This window comes from Mustela erminea, chromosome 5 (genome assembly GCF_009829155.1).
Source record: "Mustela erminea isolate mMusErm1 chromosome 5, mMusErm1.Pri, whole genome shotgun sequence".
Classification (NCBI taxonomy): domain Eukaryota; kingdom Metazoa; phylum Chordata; class Mammalia; order Carnivora; family Mustelidae; genus Mustela; species Mustela erminea.
Window position 1 is genome coordinate 29882143 of NC_045618.1, and position 25852 is coordinate 29907994.

At 36.4% G+C, this 25852-nt stretch overlaps 1 protein-coding gene across 2 annotated transcripts in view; it reads right to left on the reverse strand.

Annotated features, from left to right (window-relative positions):
• Positions 1 to 25852, reverse strand: part of PEAK1 (pseudopodium enriched atypical kinase 1) — a 306975-nt gene that overhangs the window by 257514 nt on the left and 23609 nt on the right. For both annotated transcript variants that reach the window (XM_032342363.1, XM_032342360.1), the window contains exon 2: positions 1400 to 1463. The gene's annotated coding sequence lies outside the window, so the exon portion shown is untranslated. The remainder of the gene's footprint in view (positions 1 to 1399; positions 1464 to 25852) is intronic.

Below are 25852 nucleotides of genomic sequence, written 5' to 3' on the forward strand. Positions count from 1 at the left end.
TCTGGATACAAGTCACTTATAAAATATGTGATTTACAAGTATTTTCTCCCATTCTGCGAACTGTCTTTTAACTTTCTTGGTATTGTCTTTTGAAGAATAAATGTTTTAAATTTTTATCTATTTTTCTTTTGTTGTTTGTGCTTTGGGTGTTATATCTAAGAAACCATTGCCTGATCTAAGTTCATGAAGACTTACTCATATTTTCTTCTAAATATGAGCTCTTAAATATAGGTCTGTGATCCATTTTGAGTTAACTTTTTTGGGGAGGTGGGTAGAGGGAAGATGAAGAGAGAGAGAGAATCCCAAGCAGATTCCAGACTTCATGCCTAGTGTGAAGCCTGATGTGGGACTAAATCTCATGACCCTCATATGACCCACATATGACCTGTGCTGAGAGCGAGTCATGCTTAACCAACTGAGATACCCAAGTTGAGTTAATTTTTGAGTTGATTTTTGTGTTAATTTTTTTTAAGTTAATTTTTGTGTGTGGTTTGGGGTAGAGGGTTCAGATATCCAGTTGTCACAGACCATTGAATTATCTTGGCACTCTTGAAGAATATCATTTGCTGTAAATGTAAGGTTAGGTTTCTGGACTTTCAGTTCTATTCCAGTGATTTATAGATTTCTCCTTATGCCAGGAAGTTTTAAAATCATGAAATATGAGTTCTCCAACTTTGTGCTTCCTATTGAAGATTATTTTAGCTCTTCTGGATCCCTTGCATTTCCATATGAATTTTAGGATCAGCTTGTCAATTTCTACCAAAAAAAATCCAGCTGGATTTTGATGGGGATTGTTTTGAATTTGTATTATGAATCTGTAAATCAAGTTGGAGATTTTATAATAGTGTGTTCTCTAGTCTGTGAACTGGAGGTCTTTCCATTTACTTATGTGTTCATTTCTTATAATGGTGTTTTATAGTTTTTAGTGTATATCTCCTACTTTTTCTAAATTTGTTCTTAAGCACTTTAGTTTTGGGATACTATTGTAATGAAATTGTTTTATTTTTGAATTGTTCATTGCTAGTGTATGGAAATACACTATTAGTGATAAGACTATATCAGACTATAATGCCAATATCATTCCCAAATGTGTGTCAGACTAGCAGTGTGAACTCTGTCTTAAAATATAAAAGTATAAGAGAAAAATTCCTTTGGAATTACAATGGAAAAATTCACTCAAAACTACTCTAACCATCAGAACCAACTTCATTTCCTTCAATCAAATGTCCTACAAACTAAAAATAAGCATGCTATATATGTAAACTTTGTAATAAATAATATTTACCCATTAAATTCTCATAGGAAAAAACAGTTGGCACTGCCTTAAATATTTCAAAAATAATTCTCTCTCATTATAAAATATATCTTATAAGGCAAATACATTAAAAGAATATCTCACCTCAGATTTTTAGATGAATCCACAAAGAAATGTCTACAGCATGAGTTCCAGTTCAGGCAGATACCTGAATTGAAAAAAAAAAAAAAAAAGGAGAAGGAGAAGAAGAAAAAAAGACATGGTCAATATAACTAAATCTGAGAAGGGAACTTAATTTTTTCAGTAGAACCCTAACTTGATCATTTACTCATTAAACTTTTGTTTGTGTTTTACAAATCTATAGAACATCAAGAATCTTAATTCTGCCAGACTCTCTATTGCCTTTTTTTTTCCTTAAGATTTTATTTATTGATTTTAGGAGAAAGAGAGAACACAAGCAGGCTCCCTGAGGAGAAAGAAGACTGATGTGGGGCTCTATCCCAATACCCTGGGACAATGACCTGAGCCAAAGGCAGACACTTAACCAGCTGAGCCACCTAGGTGTCCCTGTATTGCCTTTAACTACACTTAACAAAATATATACTATACTAATGGGGCTAGGGGTATGAGGGGAAGATCAATCCAAGAAAGACATTTTCCTTTCACCAGTTCAAGTCTTCAAAAGAAAAGGCATTTTCTAAAAGTCTGTACTCCCTATAATAATCCCACCATCATGACTTCCCATCCTCACAAAAAAACAGAATACAAAAATCTGGAAATATAAAAGTAAACCAAGAGTATATTTTATAGAGCTTAAATAAAAGGAAATGTTAAATAAAACTGGTGAAAAAACTATGAAAAATGTTTATCTACATTGGCAAAGAAAATCTAATTAAAATGAAATGTCATTTTCCATCAGTGAAATCAGAGTTGTTTTTTAAGATGTTAGTCATTAGTGCTATCCCAATAGCTTCTTGGCCTTTTGGCTAAGATCAAGTGCAATGCTATCCCAGTTCTCCTCCTTCCCAGACTCACTGTAGGATTGCACTTCACTGCCCTTGTTTCAACTTGGGTGTGGCTACATTGACTTGCTTTAGTCACTAAGGTGTACGTAAACATGATATGAAACATCAGCAGGAATAAGCTTTAGGAACCAGTACACAACCGGAAGACCTACCCACTACAGTAATTACGAAAACAAGTAACCAAAGGAGCTTTGATCAGGGTGATTCACTAAGTAACTCCAAGAGAGAATACCACCTGCTGATATGTGTTCAACATGTAACATGACCTTTGTTGTAAAAAATAAAACCTGTTGCATTAAACCATGAGATTTGGGGGATTATTTGTTACTACAGCATATTGTAAACTATACTGAGAGCTGCAAATGACAATGTAATGTAACATAATAGATATTACAATAATATAACGATGCAATATAATGGGCATCTTTGCACACTGCTCATGGTAGTATAAACTGGTAAACTCTTTCTGGAAAGCAATACACAAGAGCCTTAAAAAGTTCAAGCCCTCTTACCTAGTAACTTCTCTTCCAGAAATCTATCCTAAATAATAAAAAATCCAGACTTAGATCATAGCTCATTTATGACTGCAAAGAAATGGAAATAACAAACTAAATGTCCAAATGATTAGTTAATAAATCAGAATAAGAAATAGTTAAAATTAAATATCAAAAATGCTTAAGGACTTATAGGGGAAACTGTGTGAAAGGCATACATGCGAACTTTGTGTACTGTCTGCTCAATTTTTCTGTGTATGTATAAACTATAGACAGAAAGCAGATCAGTTGCTACAGGAGCTGAAGGTCATGTGAAAGAACTGATTGTAAAGGGGCTTAAGAGAAACTTTATGTTTAATACTATTTTACTGAGAACCAGAGCTTGATCCTAGAATGCGTTTGGGGTTTTATTAATTTATTCTTTCAGTATTTGTTGCAGGCCTCCACGTACAAACAGCAGCCTACACAGCAGAGGTATGCTTCTGCACTGGGTCTGTTTCCCCAAGGTTCAGTGAGACCTGCCTTTCAAGTGGTCACTGTAGTCAGTAGAAGCACTGACAGACAATCTACGAACCACGCCTTTTAAAAATAATCCTTACATTGGCATATAAGAGGTAGGTCATGATTATTTCTAAGAACCATCTGCATTAGTGATTATTTTTTGAACTAATCTTTCTGAAAAGCTTAAAATTTCTACAACTGAACATTTATCATCTATATAACATGAACATGTATCAGGTGTTTTGAATTCATTGTTTTGGATTATATGAATGTGTTTATAAGATTATATGCCTTGGTAACCACCATTAAAAATTTTATGAGTTCTGAGCATTTACTTAAAGGATTAAAGATTTTTACAGCTATAAAAATGGCTAAAGTGTCCAAAACTTCAACTAAGAAACTGTAGAAAAACACAAGTGAAATCTAGAAAGAAAAAAATGTGACAATGAAGACAAAGCATTAAGCAAAGAGAACAAAAAGTATTATGTTATTAATCAAATAGAAACAGCCAAGGCATATAACGAACAAGTTTTATTCAACAAGAAATGATAATAACACAGGAAATACTTGTTTTAGCAGAAAGCACAGAAATTCAAGACAATGGGGAGAGTAGTTAAAAATCAAAGACTAGGGGCCCCTGGGTGGCTCAGTCAGTTAAGCATCTGACTCTTGATTTTGGCTCAGGTCATGATCTCAGGGTTGTGAGATCAAGCCCCACATTAGGTTCCATGCTGGGCATAAAAAAAAAAAAAAAACATAAAATAAAAACAAACATAAAAATCAAAAACTGCACTAACTTCTCATGATAAGAAGACCTGAGATATCCACTGCATTGTAGGGAGTAACACATAAGAATCAAAACACTGGCGAGAAGGTATAGGAGAGTCTAATCCAGAAATGATTTTCAAACAATGGACATAGAGATGAAATCACTGCTTAAGTTACAATTGTATAATATGTTGCTTTCTCAGGCCTGATGTTTGAACTTATTATATATTGTATCCAAAATGTATTAAATTGTTCATAGTTTAAAATAAGATACAAATAAATACATTATTTTTACTAATAACCCTTAAGAGTACTAGAACATGTGTTTATCAGAGAATAGCTAGTAAATATGAGTAAAATAGCCTTAGAAATTAAGGATATAACACAGGAAATATATGTGTGTTAATCAGAATACAGACAATAAAGATGAGTTTTCAAGCACTTAGAAATAAAGGACATAATCTGACACACAAGATTTAGACTATAAGAAAAAGATGGAGAATTCTTAATATACATTAGTTTCCTGACTCTTAGAAAAAAATGACCTATAAGTAGTCTATAAAAATGGAGGGAAAACACTATCACAAAGCTGGTCTTGATTTCTAATTCTAGAAACCTTAAGTAGTAACTGTCCCCAGCCAACTAAAGAGTCAACCTACAGTCTGGAAGCCAAAATCAGCCATGCCTGTTTTGCCTGGCCCTTGAGCTAAGAATGGTTTTCACATTTTTTAAAATGTTGTGAAAAAACAAAAAATAATATGCAACAGAGGCGGTAGTCACAAAACTTAAGACGTTTACTATCTCACCCTTTACAGAAAAAGTTTGCAGCCCTCTTAACTAAACAATTCATAAATGGGTGAAACAGGTCTTAGTGGCAGCTCTAACCCAGAGATTTAAAGTGTGCCATGGCATCACAGTATATTAGAACCAGAAGGCAGCTAAGACCATCCTTCTTCTCCATCATGTTACAAAGGTCACTTAAAGCCCAGAAATGACAATCTTCCAGGTCTACTGTCTCTTGAACACAATGTGCTTTACATCCTATCACAACATTGGCCCCCTTTTCTTCTAGTGGGGTAATCTAAGAATATAAGAAAGGCATAGTAAGAGTAAGTCCACCCTCTTCAACTCTCCACTGAGCCCTTCCTACCTGAGAATAATCAACTGACCAAACTGAGGCACTGATAATCTTCATATCTGACCAACTCAGCATCGAGGGTCATTTCCTATTTTCTCAGCTTCATCTCCTTCTACTCTACCCATGTAAGCAAAATAAGCAAATGAGTCTACTTAACATTCCTGAAAAAGTACCTTGTTCTTTTGGTCCTGAGGACCTAGGTTTATACAGTTTCTCTCCTAGGGGCAGCTCCTCCCTTCTCCACCAACCCAAATTCCTATCATCCTTGATGCCCAATTCAAAACACCCTCAGAAAGCTTACAATCCAATAGGAAACACAGTTCAGATACACAAAAAAGTAAAAGATAAATATCCCCAAACAGAAATTCCTGGTAAAATGTAACCTCTGAGGGAAATGTTCAGGTTAAGCCTTTAGGAAAGTCTCTGAATAAGATGTTAATAGACATTAAAAAAAAAAAAAAAAAAAGCTTTTGAGATTGGTTGCACAACATTGTGATTATACATAACCCAAATTAACTACGTACTTTAAAATGGCTAAGATGATAAATTCTATGTTACATATATTTCACAATAATTAAAAAAAAAAAAAAAAAAAACAAACAAACTTTGGACCACAGAGCAAGATCATAATGGTGCAGGGAGCAAGTACTTGCTTATATTATATTAATTGGATATTAAATTTAAGTTATAAAAGCTAAACACCTATCCTATAGCAATGGTTTTATACTTGCAAGTACCTTAAAATTAGACAATGTGGGGAATTGTGAATATAATAAGAGAGTTGCCTACGAGATCGAATTCTATAAAATAAAACAGAGCCTACATCTAGAAACCACTAAATTCTGGCAGCTAGATAAATGAATATCCACAAGATTCCAAACTTTAAAAAAAAATGACTTTAAAGGATAGAGAGAGGAAAAGGTGGTGTTCTAGGAAGAAGAATGAATAAAGGTACAAAACGGACAATGTGTGATGGCAAGGATACTCAATGTCTTTTTGTTTCCCTAGTAGTTGGGCCACCCATGATATGGAAAAGGTTACCAAAACCATAGATGGAAATATGCTGGCTAAGGTAATCAGTACTCAAAGTAGACAGTCCATGCCTTGCTTAAGTTTTCAGATAACTTTTGTGAACAACAAATTCCTATTCTCCCTTCATACCAAAGGTTGCAAAACCAAATATAAATCCTGTGCATTTAAGGCTGAATCTGTTATTTTCACAAAATTAACCACACCAAAAGGGCTGGAAGTTTTTACTTTTTGATTATTTTGGTTCCCTTTTTACTGAGTAATTTTATTCTATGAATACCAACCTCTGCTATTCTGTTCACTCCATGCCTAGGGTCTAGTAGATGCTCTCTAAATGCTTGAGGAATTAATATTGGGATATAATATACATTTCACTTAAAGTACTCCTCCTTTCTAACTATTCAGAGTAACAAAAAGTAGACAGAAAATAAATAACATTAACTGAATAATGAAAAAATGAAGCCAACCAAACACTTAAACCATATTTCAAAACCATCTTTGTAGCAAACTGCTCACAAGTCAGTCAAACCTTTATTGCACCCTTTGTTGCAACACTACACACACACACACACACCCATCAAGACAATCATTTTTACTAAATATAACTTGAAGAAGAAAAATCACATAATTTGATACCCAGAAAAATCCCAGTTTCTTTCACCTTTGTATTCCACACAATTCCTGGCACACAGTGGATGCCTTCAAATCATTCACTGAGTTGAGCAGTCACAGAGAAAATATTTTCTCTGCTGTCCATGTGACTTCATTATATTTCAAAGGTGCGAGTCATCAACTCTGGCAATAAAAGCAGAACTTACACCACTATAAACACTTGACATATTTCAAGAGCTCTCAGAAATTAGAAGAGAGATCCATACATGTATTCCCTAAATTACACAAGTATCAGAAGATACATCATTTCACTGTTGTCAGTTTGCTATATTTAGATGGCTCTGAATTGAATCATTCAAGCATATACAAATAAAACCTTGAAGAGGTCCCCATACTTGCTCCTGACAGTCTGGAAACAAAAGCTGCTACTGAGATAAAAGATGACAGGCAACAGGAATCTGACAGGCCAGTAATTTACTGCATTTTCTGCACATCTGAATTTGTAGGCCTCCATAGCCATTAAGCAAAATTAAGTTTCATGATGCCAGCCAGAAAGCCTCATAGGCAACAGTTTTATGTCATTAAAAGAACTACCATCCGCAATCTGTTTGAATTTGTGTTTGCTCATTAGAAGCATCTCAGTGAATCGAGAGAGGGGTTTTAATTGCACTCTTGCTCTATCCATGTTTACTACAGCCCTGAACTATAACAAATTCCTATTCTCCCTTCATACCCAATGCCTAAAATTCTTTAGATATGGTAGAAGAAACTAAGCAGTTTAGCAGTTCTCTACCAAAAATAGAGCCATTTCAAAGGTAAAAATGTGACTTTAACATATATTTATTCAGATTAAAAAGCCTGGGTCAGAGAAAAACATCATCTTCTTCCTTCTCTCCTACTTGTTAATCTCTGAATCCTCTATGCTATCTCAGGCTTTTACGTCTTTGCAAATGCTATTTCCCCCTCAGCTTGCTTGGAACCTCCTCCTCAAATCTGACTATGGTGAATTTCTGCTCACTAACTGGTTTTCCCAAGAAAGGTTCATGCAGTCCTTTCCTTATGTACCTTCCACATACATCCATCAAGTACTTCTCAAACTGGGTTAACTCTGACTCTTACAAAGAACTGGACACCTCCTGGCAGAGTTAATATTCAGCTACTAGACACTAGCACAGCTTTAAAGGATGAAATACTAAAAATACTTCGGAAATAATATCTAGTAAGCAGTCACTGCCCTTAACTCCAAGGCCCTGTCTTACCACCACCACCACCAAAATTCAGCAACAAAAGCATCAAAGCCTGATACAGTATAAAAGATGCGGGGTCGGGGGGAGATCCTTGAGACCCTGAATCCAGTGCTATGGTTATTGTGATTGGTTGGTGCCTGTGTTGTAGTGAATGGTAAATACTCTGAATAGCACCCCTGTCCCTTTATGCCCAAAGCCTAGAATACTACCTAACATATAGCAGATCCATAATGTACTATTAATTCTATGTCAAAATAATGAACACCAATCCTATTCAATGATCCAAGGCCAGTGGGTATATGACAAAACTATACAAATAATAATCAGATTGGAGAGAAAAAAAAAAAAACCTAGGTGCTTAAGTACAAGATAGGAAAAGTGAACATTCTGCCTATTGCCTATTTCTATTTTCTTGCCTTTAGCCTCTGATAAAATAAATGCATAATTTGATAATGTGGGCAAAAATCTCCAATGTGATCATTTATACAGCATATGATTCAAGTATTCTTTATGTTATTAAATGAAGATTAAAACAAAGTTTCTGTAAAACCACAGAATTTAAGAATGCCACCAACAGTGATCACTGAACTACAGTCAGCATATTGGACAGGTATCACTCAGGAAGAACACAAATTATTAATTCAAACAGAGGAAAAAGTAAGAATGAAAAGAGTCAGTTAATTATGAGTCACATGTCTAATTACAGGTTTTGCTAGGGGCTTCAGATACTTCTAATTAGTTTTACTTGGTATATTAATTATAAATAGAAAACCACAGAGAATTTCTTACTCATAGGAATTTATTGAGTATGTAAAATCAATTACATGATATTAAGTTATCACTTTTATAATTTAATGATTAAATATTCAATAGTGCATGACAATTATTTTGAAAGTCATCAATAAAATATATATCACATTAAAATCAAGTAACACAAAACACAGCACCACCAAGATAGTGACAGAATCTTTTAAAAAATCCAGAATGATGGGGCACCTGGGTGGTTCAGTTGGTTAAGTGTCTGACTTCAGGTCAGGCCATGATCTCGAAAGGTCTTGGGATTGAGCCCTGCATCTGGCTCCATGCTCAGCAGAGTCGTTTTGTCCCTCTCCCATAGCCTCTCCCTGCTGTTCATGCTCTGTCCCTCTCTGTCAAATAAATAAATAAAGTCTTAAAAAAAAAAATCCAGAAAGATAAGGTGTAGCTGAAAGAAGGATGAATACGCAGAATTTTGAACTTATAAATAGTGATATACTAATCATTTTAGGTTACTCACTATCAGGTAGAAAAATCATCCTTCAGTAATGATTGCTATAGAGAGTTTCAGAGAGTTATACGATGAAAATATTAAAACGAACCACAAAGGGAAAAGTAATAGCAACATCTTAAAAAAAAAAAAAAGAAGCTTAATTACCTAATTTCAACACTGTCCCATTAATCTAACATCACTTTTTAGTAAAACAGTGATGTACTACATACTGTGCTAATAAAAAATTCTAGAAGGTGACAAAGTCTTAAACTAGAACCATCAAGTGTTTATTTAGAACAAAGCAAAGAAGGCCAGTCTGATTTTTTTTTTTTTGCAGTTACTAAATTACAAACAAGAGAAAAATAAAGACCATAACATACTTTAACAAAAGTTTTGAAAGTGTCACCAATCCTAATTTGAAACAGCCATGTAAATTACCTTGGCTATTAGCAGTACTGCATGAGTTTAAACAGAAAATGTTCACAAATTGGCAAGTAATAGTAACAGTGCCATTTCTTATGTACCTATATATTATACAAGACAGATTTCAAGTTTTTTTACCTAGATGGTTAATTTTCACAAGCACCTTACAAGGCAGGTAACATCATCCCTACCTTACTGATAGTGAATTCATGCTGGAAATAATCTAGCCAATGTCAGTGAGGAAGTAGAAAAGTAAACATTAAAACTACTACTGCAGACGCTCAGTGCTGGCTGCTATACCCCACTGCCTGAACAGATGGTGTCAATGGATTAGAGCAAACCAATTTAGTAAGGAAGCTCCATAGTATATTAGCTGTTCTAAATGGATGAGGTTAAGACTTCATGAAGTTCAGTATCCCAATGGATGTAACCACCCTAATAGCTAAGGAAAATATAACTTAGTAACTATATTTCTGACCCTGATTTGGAAAAATCAAGGATGTTGCCATCAGCTTATGGGCTGTCGTAAAACTCTACCTTCATTGAACACACTTTAATATAACTGAGAAAAATTAGTAAACATTTAGATGCAGAAGTAGTCAAATGCTGAGAAGAGGGGGAAACCAAATAAGAGAACCTAATTTTTATAACTTTAGAATTTTCTATAAAGAAGATCTAAACGAGATATAAGCATTCATGTGAGAGAATCAAAGATGAGAACCAAGATCCATGGTCAGTATAAACAAAAGAAAAAATAAGAAATTCAATCAGGACAGATAGGATGATAAGATAAAAGGAGAGATAGGGAAAATAGGATAATAAAAATGAATGAAGGGTGCCTGGGTGCTCAGTGGGTTAAAGCCTCTGCCTTTCGCTCAAGTCATGATCCCAGGGTCCTGGGATCGAGCCCTACATTGAGCTCTCTGCTCATCGAGGAGCCTGCTTCCCCCTCTTCTCTCTGCCTGCCTCTCTGCCTACTTGTGATCTCTATCTGTCAAATAAATAAATAAAATCTTTTAATAAAAATAAATAAATAAGAGTTCTACTAAAAGAAAAGTACTAAAAAACAGCCTTTCCTCTTGTTTTGTGAGCACCTATAATAAACAGAGAAGAAAATTTACTGCTGATTTTTAAAAAAAGGCAGCTATCTCAAATATGTCTCTTCCCAAAAAACTGACCATAAAAAAATTGATATGTAAAAAATTATTACACAGCTAACAAATGAGGCACACAAACAAATGTCTGATGAACAAGTAAAGGTTTGGCTAAATGAGTATGAAAAGTGAAAATGGGGAAGAAAAGGAAAACTAAGGAGAAAAAATGTTCTCAAGTCTCCTTCTCATGTAAATCGTACTTACTACTTCAGGATACAACTTCCCTGCAAAAATTCTCCTCATATTGTGCCCCCCAAAATACCCCCTATCTCCTAAAAGAAGGTCTTACATCCAAATGACATCTTCCCCTTACCCTGAACAGCATCTTTCTAGAAGTATTTTCAATCCACCTACATCCTAGAGGATATCATGAGGACCAACATTTCCATTTTTCCTGGTTTTCTGAATTGAGTATTAGTGTTTAATCAGCGTAATGAAACACTTTCAGTGTTTTTGATACGGGAACCCTTATACAATACCACAAATACAATTTTGATTTTGAAGAATGCAGGCATCCTTCACAAAGATAGAGCCATTTGAAAAGAGTTCTTTTCAAAAGATATTGCTACATGGGTTATTTTGTACCTTTTATTTTTAAAGAAACCACATTTTTAACAAAAACTATTATTTACAACCCCTTAACCTTGTGCTCACCTCCCACATCTCCTGTATCACTCGCTGATTCAAACATCATTTTAGAGTCCAACTCCTTCACTTGACCTAATAAAACTTGCTGAGCTTGCATATGTCAGGACTATGATGGTATATGTCCTCTAACACAACAATGCTATGGCTGGACAAGTTGAGACCAAGGATGACCTCTTCTCTCCATCTTACCAAACAACTGGCCTACATTTTCACATAGGAGCTTAATAAGAAAAATTTGCCTGCCTGTCTTATTTCCTAAAACTATAAGCTTCTAAGGACTTCACTGCATAGCAATACTGTACATATTCTCATAAGATTGTGGCAATTTATAGATCCTATTTCACTTCTGAAAAGGTCAGCCACAAAACTGTTTTATGAAGTATCTCATTTCTTCAGCAAACTACTAAAAGATTATTCCCTTTCTTTGACATATATGGACAAATAGAAGTCATAAGCAAAGGCTAAGTGAAATGGTCCACAGAAATTCTTGCTTCTGAAATTCATCAGTAGTCTTAGAGAGCAAAGCTGCACATCTACAAACAGAAAAAAACAACCCATGGAGGATAGGAACTACAGAGCGTTGATTCTTGGAAGAAGAGAGCCACTGGTGCTGCTTAGGGGAGGGAGCTCTGATCTTGCAGGGAGTACCCAGAGAGAACAAGAAGGAGAAAGGGAAGGAGGGGATGAAAACACATGTAGGGGACTGCACAAAAAAAACTTCCTCAAAACCACTGACTGGGAAAAGGGAGAGTGTTTCAACACCACCAGTTTTTTATAAACAGTGGAGCGCAGAGTCTTAAGTTTTGGAGGTCAGCATCACAGTCAAGGTCACATGCGCCAGTGCACATGTGGGGAAGATGGGTGGAGCCCCACTAGCAGGCGGCAAAGTCTGAGAATCCCCTGGGTCACACAGGGAAAAGTGGTTCCCCTGCATGGAGTGCATTTGGTAGAGGTGATATGGCCTTTCCCTGAGCAAATGACCCTGTAGGCACAACTGAACTGCCCTGTTCACCAGTATTAGAATAAGGACACCAGCTGAGGGCAGCAAACCCTGACACCAGCTGTGTGTTGTGATTTATCATAAGGCTACACAGTGGCATGACTGTTTCCTGGGACAAGCTGGCATGAGAACCTCCCTCGAATGATCAGCACAGGTCTGCCCTGTGGAGGTCTCTGAAATACGGGTTTTGAAACACAGCCACACCTGAGATAAAACACAGGAGTGCTACATCGCCTGGCAGGCAGACAGCTCAGTTAAGGACAAGGTGAAGGTGGTGACCTGACAGAAGGCAAGGACAAAGGAGAGGTGGTTATTTCAGCTTCCTGAAGAGCAGTGGGCCCAGCTTTCCCAATCCAGGGACAAGAAAGCATTTTCACCCCTCTTCCACCAGCATTGACCTCAGTGAGCTAAAGAGCACCACCCAGGGGAGAACGGAGCGGCTACACCAAGCCCCACCCCTTCACCCCCCAGTCCTGCAGGTGCATCTCCACTATGTTAAGTACAGAGGACAATAAGAGCAACAGGCCCCTCCCCCAGAAGACCAGAACAAATCTCCTGCCAGTACCAAGTCTACTGAACATACAGTGCTCCAAAGCTTCAGCTCTAGGGGAAACAGGATCTAGTTTCCTTGGGTTTTGTTTGTTGGTTGATTGGTTGGTTTTGGTTTTGGGTTTGGGGGGATACAGAAAGACAAATTTTTTAATTTTTTATTATTTTTTAAAAAATTTAATATTTTCTCCTTTTTTCTTTCTTCTATCAAGCTTCTCTTAACAAGCAAGGGAAAACACATCTAGCTTCCTTAATTTTTTAAAAATTTTTAAATCTTTATTTTATTTTGCTTTTTTTTACCTCCAAAATGACAAAATGTAGGAATTCACCCCAAAAGAAAGACCAGAAAGAAATAACAGCCATAGATTTAATCAATACAAATATAAGATGTCTGAATTAGATTTAAAAACAATTAGAAGGACACTAGATGCACTTGAAAAAAGCATAAGACACTAGAGAATTCTTTACTGCAGAGATAGAAGAGCTAAAAATTAGCCAAGCCAAAATGCTATAACTGGGATGCAAACCCAAACAGATGCCATAACAATAAGGATGGACAAAGCAGAGGAATGGATCAGTGATATATACAAGATAAAATTATGGAAAATAATGAAACTACAAAGGGAATGGATCATAAAGGAACACTTCATTTAAAACAGCTGTACAAGAAATATTAAATATTAAAGGGAACTCTTAGAGTGTGTGTGTGGTGGGGGCGGGGGAGTACCAAAAGCAACAAAAACTACAAAGAAACAGAAAACATCACCAGAAACACTAACTTTACAGGTAGCACAATGGCATTAAATTCACATTTTTCAATAATCACTCTGCATATTAATGGATTAAATGCTCCAATCAAAAGACATAGGGTATCAGAATGGATTAAAAAAAAAAGGACCCCTCTATATATTGTGTACAGGAGACTCCTTTTCAACCTAAAGACATCTGCAGATTGAAAGTGAGGGAATAGAGAATTATCTATCATGTTAATGGATGCCAAAAGATGCCAGAGTAGCCATATTTATATCAGACTAGATTTTAAACCAAACATTGTAACAAGAAATGAAAGGCATTATATCATGATTAAGGGGTCTACCCATCAAGATGATCTAACAATTCTAAATATTTATGCCCCTAACATGGGAGCACCCACATATATAAAACAATTAATAACAGACAGCAGTGCCTAGGTGGCTCAGTTGTTAAGCGTCTGCCTTCAGCCCCAGGCTCAGGTCACGATCCCAGGGCTCTGGGATGGAGCCCCACATTGGGTTCCCTGCTCAGCAGGAAGCCTGCTTCTCCCTGTCCCCATACCCCGCCCCTTGTGTTTCCTCTCTCACTGTGTCTCTCTCTCAAAAATAACAAACATAAAGGAAATCATTGATAATAATACAATAACAGTAGGGGACTTTAACACCTCACTCACAGTGATGGACAGATTATCTAAACAGAAAATCAACAAGGAAACAGTGGACCAGATCGACTTAACAGATACACTCAGAACATTTCATCCTAAAGCAGGAGAATACATATTCTTCTCAAGTGCACGCGAACATTCTCTATTCTAGAGATCCACATACTGGGTCACAAATCAGCCTTGAACAAGTACAAAAAGACTGTGATCATACCATACATATTTTCAGACCACAACACTATGAAACTTGAAGAAAGAAAATATTTGGAAGAAAATATTTGGAAAGATTATAAATACATGGAGGTTAGAGAATATCCTACTAAAGAATGAATGGTTAAAACCAGGGTTGGCTCAGTGGATTAAGCCGCTGCCTTCGGCTCAGGTCATGATCTCAGTGTCCTGGGATCGAGCCCCGCATCGGGCTCTTTGCTCAGCGGGAGCCTGCTTCTCTCTCTCTCTCTGCCTGACTCTCCGCCTACTTGTGATTTCTCTCTCTGTCAAATAAATAAATAAAATCTTTAAAACCAGGAAATTATTTGGAAATATTTGGAAAGATTACAAATACGTGGAGGTTAGAGAATATCCTACTAAAGAATGAATGGGTTAAAACCAGGAAATTAAAGATGAAATTAAAAGGTACATGGAAGCAAACGAAAACGAAAATGTGACAGTTTTCATTTTTCACATTGGGATACAACAAAAGCAGCCCTAAGAGAGGAGTACATTGCAATGCAGACCTACCTAAAAAAGCAAGAAAAGGCTTAAATACACAATTTTATTTGCACCTAAAGGAGCTAGAAAAGGAAGAGCCAATAAAACCTAAAGCTAGCAGAAGAGAAATAATAAAGAAGAGAACAGAAATAAACAATACAGGGTGCCTGGGTGGCTCAGTGGGTTAAGCCTGTGCCTTTGACTCAGGTCATGATCTCAGGGTCCTGGGATCAAGCCCCACATTGGGCTCTCTGCTCAGTGGGGAGCCTGCTTCCCCCTCTCTTTCTCCGCCTGCCTCTCTGCCTACTTGTGACCTCTGCCAGATAAATAAAAAAAAATCTTAAAAAAAAAAAAAAAGAAAGAAACAATACAGAAACAACAACAACAAAAAGAAAACAGTAGAACAGATCAATGAAACTAAGAGCTGGTTCTCTGAAGAATTAATAAAATTGATAAACACCTAGCCAGACTTATCAAAAAGAAAAGAGAAAACACCCAAATAAATATAATCACAAATGAAAACAGAGATATAACAACCAACACCATGGAAATATAAACAGTTAGAATATTATGAAAAATTATGTGGCACTGAGCAATTTGGGAGAAATAGGTAAATTCTTAGAAACAAAAAACTACCAAAACTGAAACAGGAAGAAATAGACAATTTGAACAGACCTATAACTGGCAAAGAAATTGAAACAGTAATCAAAAGCCTCCCAACAAACAAAAGTCCAGGGCCAGATGGCTTCCCAGGGGAATTCTACCAGACATTTAAAGAAAAGTTAATACCTATTCTTCTCAAACTGTTCAAAAAAAAAAAAAAAATAGAAATGGAAGGAAAACTTCCAAGCCCATTCTACAAGGCTAGCATTACCTTGGTTCTAAAACTAGACAAACACTCCATTAAAAAGGATAATTACAGGCCAATACCCCTGATGAACATTGATGCAAAAAGATACTAGCAAATTGAATTCAGTAGTACATTAAAAGAATGATTCACTATGATCAAGTGGGATTTATTCTTAGGCTGCAGGTCTGGTTGGGTATTTGCAAATCCATCAGTGTGATACACCACATTAATAAAAGAAGGGATAAGAGCCATAGGATAGGGGCGCCTGGGTGGCTCAGTGGGTTAAAGCCTCTGCCTTCAGCTCAGGTCATGATCCCAGGGTCCTGGGATCAAGCCCCACATCGGGCTCTCTGCTCAGCAGGGAGCCTGCTTCCTCCTCTCTCTCTACCTGCCTCTCTGCCTGCTTGTGATCTCTCTCTGTCAAATAAATAAAAAAAAATTAAAATCTTAAAAAAAAAATTAAAAAAAAAAAAAGAGCCATAGGATACTCTCAATAGCTCCAGAAAAAGCATTTGACAAAATACAGCATCGACTCTTGACAAAAATCCTCTACAAAGCAGGGACAGATGAAGCATACCTCAACACCATAACAGCCATATACAAAAGACCCACAGCTAATGTCACCCTTAATGGGGAAAATTGAGAGCTTTTCCCCTATGCTCAGGAACTCTGACCATTACTATTTAACAGAGACAGGCATTCAATTCGTCAAGTAAGAAGTCAAACTTTCACTCTTTGTAGATGATATGATACTCTATGTAGAAAACCTGAACGACTCCACCAAAAAATTGCAAGAATACATGAATTCAGCAAAGTCAGAGGATATAAAGTCAATGCACACCATTCTGTTGCATTTCTATACACCAATAGTGAAGCAGCAGAAAAAGAAGTCAATGAATCAATCCCATCTGCAATTGCACCAAAATTAATAAGATACCTAGGAATAAACCTAACCAAAGAGATAAAAGAACTGTACTCTGAAAACTATAGAACACTTATGAAAGAAATTAGAGAGGACACAAAGAAAAGGAAAAGCATTCCATACTCATGGAGTAGAAGAACAAGCATTGTTAAAACATCTACACTACCCAAAGCAATCTACACATTTAATGTGATCCCTATCAAAATACCACATTTAAAATACCACATTTTTCAGAGAGCTGGAACAAACAATCCTAAAATTTGTATGGAACCACAAAAGACTCCGAATAACTAACGCAATCTTGAAAAAGAAAAAATTGGAGGCATCATGATGGCAGATTTTGAGATACATTACGTTGCCATTTGCAACGACATGGATGGAGCCAGAGTATATGATGCTAGATGGAAGGAGTCAGTCAGATAAAGACAAATACCATCTGATTTCACTAATATGTGGAATTTAAGAAATAAAACAGATGAACATATGGGAGGGAGAAAAAAGAGAGGGAAAAAAATAAAAGACTCTTATAGAGAAAAAACTGAGGGGTAGGGAAGAAGGTAGGTAGGGGATGGGTTAGATGTATGATGGGTATTAAGGAGGGCACTTAATATGATGAGCACTGGGTGTTGTATGTAACAGATGAATCACTGAATTCTACTCCTGAAACCAACATTGCAGTGTATGTTAACTAACCAGAATTTAAATAAAATTTGAAAAAAAATTTTTTAATTAAAAAAAAATAAATTCTTGCTTCTTATAGAGTATGGAATTCAACCATCCAGCCACCAGAAATCTTGCTATTTTAAGCTCCTATTTACATTACAAAACATGTTTAATTAGGATTATGGTATACAGGGCTCATTTGTTGCATTTTAAAGTTACTGGAAAAATAACAAAATCTTTCCCTCTTGCTGACATTCTGAAAGCATTTTTAAATCTACTGTGCAGTATGAATTTACAACAATAACACTTTATGCCTTAGTGGTTTTTGGAATGCCAATACCATTGCATACTTATTTGTTGAAATAAATAAATCCTTTTAAAAATCATATTGCCAATCTCCATGGACCCAGAAAATAGACATGTCAAAAACTCAACTAGAAAGCAAATAAATCAAGATATATTTGAAATGTTATTAAACACTCCCAAAGACAAAATCTGGGTCAAACTACAAAAAGACCCTCAATCTCTGCTACCAAGGAGAATTCTATTGATTCATTCACATACCATTCATAAAAAAGAGGTCATCAACAAGTACCATTCCCAGGCACAAACATGCTTGCTGAGGTAGGATGTGTACATTCTAGGATTTTGCTTTTCCTCTCCTCATCTTTCTCTGATCTGTAAGAAACAATTCTAGCTCAGCTGAGATGATCTTTAATTTTAACTGATTTGTCTTTAGAGAGATAAAACTGCTTAAATGGGCCTTGCCTAAAAGCATGGCAACCCTCTCCAGTGGGTGATAAGTAATAGTGGCAATGAATTAACCATGTTCAGTTAGGCAACAAGAAATAAGAAAAAAGCAACCTTTAATAGTGTGAGAATCCAAGGTCACACAAACACTTAAAAAAAAAACCAAACTCAAAAAAAAAAAAAAAAAGTGGTTGAGTACCATGCATTTCAAATGGAAACTCAAAGATTTGGGGGTGTCCATAGCAAGGCCTTCCAATAAGCAGCAAAATTATCTAGTGGACCTTCTGAGAGTTCTTTTTTTTTTTTTTTAAGATTTTTATTTATTTATTTGACAGACAGAGATCACAAGTAGGCAGAGAGGCAGGCAGAGGGTGGGGTAGGGGGAAACAGGTTCCCCGCCGAGCAGGGAGCCCGATGCAGGGCTCCATCCCAGGACCTAAAGATCATGACCTAAGTGGAAGGCTGAGGCTTAACCCACTGAACCACCCAGGCACCCCCGTTCCGAGAGCTCTATGAATTACCATTCTCCATGGAGCTGAAAGTCCTAAAAGAATGTGAATTAGTCTTGAAGAATACACTGAAGAATGAAATGTAAAAGTATTTTAAGTATTAAGATAAAAAGAAATTAACTTTTGAAAGAAATTTTTATCTAGAAATATATATGTATGTCCAGTTATATATATACATATGTTATATATATATATATACACACACACAACAAGCTTTTGTATAACTCAACAAAAATAACACTTATCGAATACCCTCATACATAAAATTCTGTACCCTCTGCAAAGGCTGGCATATACTGAGGGAAGCTATATTCTAACTGGATACTATGCCACAGTTTCCCACATCTAACATATGCAGATTCAGGGGTTTCCTGTGAAAATATCCTAGAAGTGTATCTAGAGTGGCAACTGTTCATTGCCAACTAAAGGGCTTACTCAACTCCGGATCACACCAACAGGGACCCTTGAGATGCTTGGTTTGGTCCAGAACATTCAGAAGAGATTTAATCAGCTTTGGAACAGGGCCTAGAAGTTCATAAAAGGAAAGTTCTCCATGTACCTGCAGTACCTGCCTAGGACATATCAAAACAAATTGCTGGTCACTACAATGGACCTGTTTTACCAATTACACACAGATCTACAAATTCATTCCATCCTACCGAAAATGCTAGTTTTCAACTCTACATTGGAATACATTCCTGCTCTTCCCAGTACTAAAAAAAAACAGGCTTTTCTTCCTTGACAAGCTCTTTACTAAGTTTCCTTGCCTGGCAAATGAATAAACTCAATTTTGTTTTATTTGCTTTGGTTTTCATTACCCTATGGTCTTTGTTTGATTCTTTAACACACTGACATTTCAAGGATACTCTTTCCCCTTTCCTCCACCAAAAGCAAATCAGAACTGGCTGGGAGCTTGTGCTGTGACCAATGTTCTGCCCTAGCAATCAGGAAGTAATACAGGCTGGGGAAGCTCACAGATCTGACTGATGGTGGTATCATGCCGCTGGTGCACCTGAAAATCTGCCAGACAATTAGAATCACCACTTCAGCAAAAACAGCATTCTCTAAGTACTGAATGGTGATGCTGACAAGTAAGATGTTAGGAGGCAGAACATAACTGGTTTTTAAAGACAAATTTCCTTTTTTCTTCTTCCTGCTTATCACATATATAGTCCAACTGTCAGAGATGAGAGAAAATCAATTATTAAGTAACAATTGTTTGTCCCTCAAAGACAGGCATCCCCCTATATTATAAACGGCAGATCAATAGGTGTTTTGCTGGAAACTCTGGAACACCACATTCACCAACACAAGACTATGTGCCTTCAATCACATAATCTTCTGTGAGGAACTTATTCCTTAGGTCATTTCAGAGTGAAAGATATTTGCCAAATAAGAAGACTTCTATTTAGACAATACAAATTAATAATAGGATTTGTCTTACTAAGTCAGACACATCTCTAGGACATCCCAAGCATTCCTCTCCCCATTCACAGAGAATATTCCAGAGGTTCTATGAAACACAAACCCACAGCAAAATGATACTGTGGATTTTTAAATTAAGGAAATAACATGATGAAAATCGTGTTTAAAGGTTAATAAACATGATAAGATAATGTGGGACTGCAGTTGGGCGATAATGAAAGCAAAGAGAACACCTCAACACAAGATAATAATTGGTCTATACAGAATAAGGCAATGCTTGTTGCAATAGTAAAGAAGAGCTAAACCTGACATTGCCAACAAATTTCACCTTTTTCTATCACAAATTCAGCTCATCCTGAGAGTAAAACGAATGCAGGTAATCATTTTCTTAATTTGCCTTATGGAACAAAGGGGACCTGAGTTCAGTCGTGAGGTCCTAAGGTCTTCATTTTTCACCCAGGCTACAGAGTGCCTGAAATCCAACCACCAGGAAATCATCGTATTCAATCAAAACACCATACCATCCTGACATTTTCTGCCAAAATACCCTAGAAAAAATAATTTCCAAAGTACCTATTTAGGCACCATTGCTGTTTTGAGGCCAGTCAGTATCCTTGCCTGCCTTCATATGCCTCCACCTCCATCCTCTACCCCACCTTGATAAAAAGGGCCTGGGCAAAAACAAAGGTCCAAGAACCTAATTTTCTCTGACTTGGAAGTGAGGTTAAAAGAGATTAGATGCTTTGCCAAAATTAGTAAAGAAATTAGAATCAGAACCCAAAATTTTAAACTCTTAATCTCGGAGCTTTAAGATAACCTTTGTATTTTCTCTACTTTGGGATACAATGGGAAAAAAATTATTCCTAACATAATAAGAAAATTCAAAGATGTTTCAAACTAGACTCCATCTTCCTCTTTTTCTTTTATGTTAATCGGGCAAGAAAGGTAATAGACACAGCTAATAAATGAAGAGGATACCAATCCAAGCTTCCTTCAGGGACTCCCTGCCATCATTAGAACAAAGTTCTTACTCTATAGCCTGGTAAATAATGCATTTAATATTTAAAACCCAACAATCCTTCCCAATCCGATCCTTCACATCACCACTTTCCACCTCCTCATTCATTAACTTTTCCTACTGAATACCTAGAGATAACCAGTGTTTAACATGCTCTCATATGTCCATGCTACAGCTCAATGCATTTTTTTTTTTAAATAAGAGCTCTCTTCCCTTGTCCGCATGGCTATGTTGAGCTCACATTCTTCTCTTAGAAATAATCTCCTGACATCCTCCCTCTTGGACCCTGAAACACATTCCTTCCTAACCCACACCAAGTCTGAATTAGGCCCCCTATATTTCCCCCTCTCTATGGTATAAGAGAGGGTATTAGCAATTTCCAAACAAGTGAATGCCTGCCACATTATCGGTGCTAAAATAATCATTAGTTCTCAGCTCTGTGTTCTCTCTATAGGATAGTATTCAGTCTACTCCATTAGGGAGATAAATAGCTGGGGGGCTTTCCTCCTATTTTGATTTGTTGTCTTACAATCCTCAGTATTCTTCCTATTAACATAACAGTTTTAAGTACATTTAGAATGGGGCTACTAACTTCTTGAAAGGGAATCCAAACAAGATTAAATATAAATGGAAGTTTTTCCATATAGGGCTCAATAGTTCAATCTGACCCCAAAAAATGAATTTTTATGAATAGTCATAATGCTTTTCTTAAAATAAAGGAAAAATAACTTCACTTAAAATGTTCATTGTATCTATTTGGAAAATGTATTCATAGAACAGCTTATGAATGATTGAAAAGTTGAAATACGAAATCACTTTATTTCATTATTTTAAATAGAGAAGGACAGCCACATCATAATAGGAAATATCTTCCTTGAAAAGAAATGTCAGTTAAAATTTGCAACATTTGATTCCACATTCTCATGGTTTTTGTTTTCTTTTTGGTAAGATTTTATTTATTTATTTGACAGAGAGAGACACAGCGAGAGAGGGAACTCAAGCAGGGGGAGTGGGAGAGGGAGAAGCAGGCTTCCCGGAGAGCAGGTAGCCCAATGTGGGGCTGGGGCTCCATCCCAGGACCCTGGGATCATGACCTGAGCCCTGGGCCGAAGGCAGACACTTATTTAATGACTGAGCCACCCAGGCACCCCTCTCTTTGTCTTTTTAAGTGGGATAAGCGTTAAAAGACACATCAAAATCTGATAATCACACTTTTCAGAACCCTATTCAAAATTTTCCTCCCAGTGATTCATACTGGGGGCTGTATGGCATCCTGATGCCATTAATGTAAAAGAAACATAAAGGAAGCTTTGAGCAAAACATCATCCAGTTAGAGCCCCAAACTGGTCACAAATCCCAGATCTGTTGCAACCCCAATACACATGTTTTTAATAACCCTAAGTTGAGGGATTTTACCAAATGAAAGGTTTAATAAGAGCACAAAAATGTGACCTAAAATAAAATACTCATGGTATTAATAACTTTGGCCAATCTATTTAACCTTTTCTATTTCTTAAGCTCTAAAATGTAGCTGTAAAGTTACTATTTTAAAATGTTTTCTAAGCCACTTGGTACACCTTATGTCAGTTATTCCTGCTCTAAAACAGAAGCACTCACTGAGGGGAAACATACTTAGAATTAAACACTATATAATATAGACTGCGAATAAAAACATTAATCAACTTGAATCAGAAGGTTAAATTCTAACAAAATGTTTCACAATCGCACCTCAATACAAATATGGAATGTAGAAAATAAATAAGGTATTCTAAAGATCAGAGTGAAGGAAATCATAGTCTAACTGGAATTGAAATTCTGTAGAGGAAAAAAAAATACAAGCTTCAAAAGAGTATTTTATTTTTGCCCTTTACCTTCACTCTCCCCCTGTTGCCTGCTGCCTATTTTAGATGTTATCATGCAGAGGAAATAGCAACAATGCTACTTTCCTTCCAAATGCAATCAGGTTTTGGCAAACTTAAGGCAGCATATCAGTTAAAAATAGAAACTCAACCCAAAATGTGATCTGGCAAATAACTATTTAAATACTGAGTAGCAGTTCCTTTCTTAAACAGTACTGAATTTTCCATTTATCGTTTTTAAATGTATAAGGAAAATTAAAATATGCATATGTAGCTGAACAAATAATAGCTTCTAAATTAATAATACATCATGAGGGACTCTGGTAAGCATTCACTATGAGCAAAATCATGCCATTTTGAAAAGAGAACTCCTTGTGAGAGTGGTTCTTAGTATTCCTTGATATTTCAAACCACTGCTTTTATTTTTATATAAATACTATTATGACTCCTCTGTTAGAAGCCAATTTTGCCAGAGCTTAAACAGCTGTTTTCATCACATGAGTGTCTTCTTCACTGGAACCTCCACCACTGGTCACTTCTTCACTGGAGCCTCACCATCAAGAGTCTCAAACTAGGTCTACATAAATCAAGTTTTACTGAAACACAGTCATGCCCACAGAGGTACATTTCTATGGGTTTGTAGTCTACACTGGCAGAGCTGAATAGCTGTGACAGAGATCATATGGCTCACAAAACCTAAAATATTTACTATTTGGCCCTTTACAGACAAAAATTACCAAAACCAAGACTTTTTCTAAATAAAATGGATAAAATTACTTCAATTATCTTCACTGTTCAGCTAACTACAAAATGAAGGAGACGGATGCTTACAAAACTTCTTGGAACTTCTTAAATGCAATTAACTTTTTAGAGTTATACTAATTGGAACCATGTATAAGATACTTTTCTGAAATAATGAACAAAGCAGAGTTGACTCAGCAACTCAGGTGAAGCTAAAACCTTCTGAAACTCAAAATGCAAAATGTTTACACCCAGCACCACCCTTATTCGTATTACTCAGCATTAAGTACGATAATGTCATAAGAAGGTTGAGTAATGACAGAGACCTATTTGTGTACCATTATTTACACGAAAGAATTTTCAAAAGAAAAAACAAAAGTAGCTATGGTACTTGAAAGGAATGTACTCTAAAGTTTTGTAAATGAGTAAAAATTGATGTTCCAATAATGTTGTCTCACTGTAAAGCCATTTTTAAATTTTCAAGTGAAAAATACAAGAGCTAAACTCCAGATTAAAATGTCATATACATAGATGTTCAGTTAAACATCTGGTGAATAAAGGGAGAATTTCGTATGTTACAATTTTCACTCTCCTCCATTAAGGAGGTAGACCTAGTAAAAAAGGAGTCTTTTATAATCCAAGGCTGATGTCAGAGAAAGTGGGAACTGAGTACTAATGCTGGGTCAGTCTGAACCAAAAAAAAAAATCAAATCACATTGTATGAAAACAATTCACCGAGAGCCCTGATGCCAGGAAGGCCCAGATATAAAAAAAGAGAAGTCAAATCACTTTATCCTGGTGATGGAAGGCATTCAAATGCTAGATGAGCCTTTGATCATCCAACACCAAGAGCCTCTGGAAGTCATTGCCCAGGGAATAATAAACAACATTTAGAATTTCCAAAGGCCTGGCCTTAGAGCAGTATACAATTGACCTTAGAACAATGAAGGGGTTGGGGTACTTACCCCCACCCCCATGCAGTCAAAAATCCAGGTATAACTTAACTCCCCAAAAACTTTACTAAAAACCTACTGTTAAACAGAAGACTTACCAATAACAAAGTCAATTAACCCATTATTTTGTACATTATGTGTATTATGTAGTGTATTCTGACAATAAGGTAAGCTAGAGAAAAAATGTTAAGAAATTCACAAGAGGGCACCTGGGTGGCTCAGTGGGTTAAGCCGCTGCCTTGGGCTCAGGTCATGATCTCAGGGTCCGGCATTGGGCTCTCTGCTCAGCAGGGAGCCTGCTTCCCTCTCTCTCTCTCTGCCTGCCTCTCCATCTACTTGTGATCTCTCTCTGTGTCAAATAAATAAATAAAATATTAAAAAAAAAGAAATTCACAAGAAAGAGAAAATGTATTTACATATATACTATCTAAACTATATATATAAAAAAAAAAACATATAAGTGGACCCGTGCAGTTCAAATCTGTCTTGTTCAAGGGTCAACTGTATATACATAAGGAAGGAACCTAGTTTCAGAATGAGTCAGAAAGATCTAGTTTGAATCATGACTCTAGCACCTACTTCATATGTGATGCAAGTTATTTAACCTCTATCCTCAAAGATGGTACTACTTTCACGGGATTATTATGAGGATTAAAGGAGGTATCAGAGGAAGACCTGATCCCTAGAATGTAAAAAATAATTAATAAATTCATAGTCGCAGCTGCACATATAAGGGATCACAGCCCAGGCATATATTCCTCAGCAAGCCTATTAGATAGGTGCTATTATTATAACTTGCTCAAGGTCACAAAAGGAGCAAGTGGCAGAGCCAGATGTGTGTGGATCCAGGTGGTATGGGCTCCAGTGTCCAGGCTCTTAACTACCTCATTTATTGCTGCTGTTATAAAATGAGCATCCCACATAACCCTAAGAATGACTCTGTAT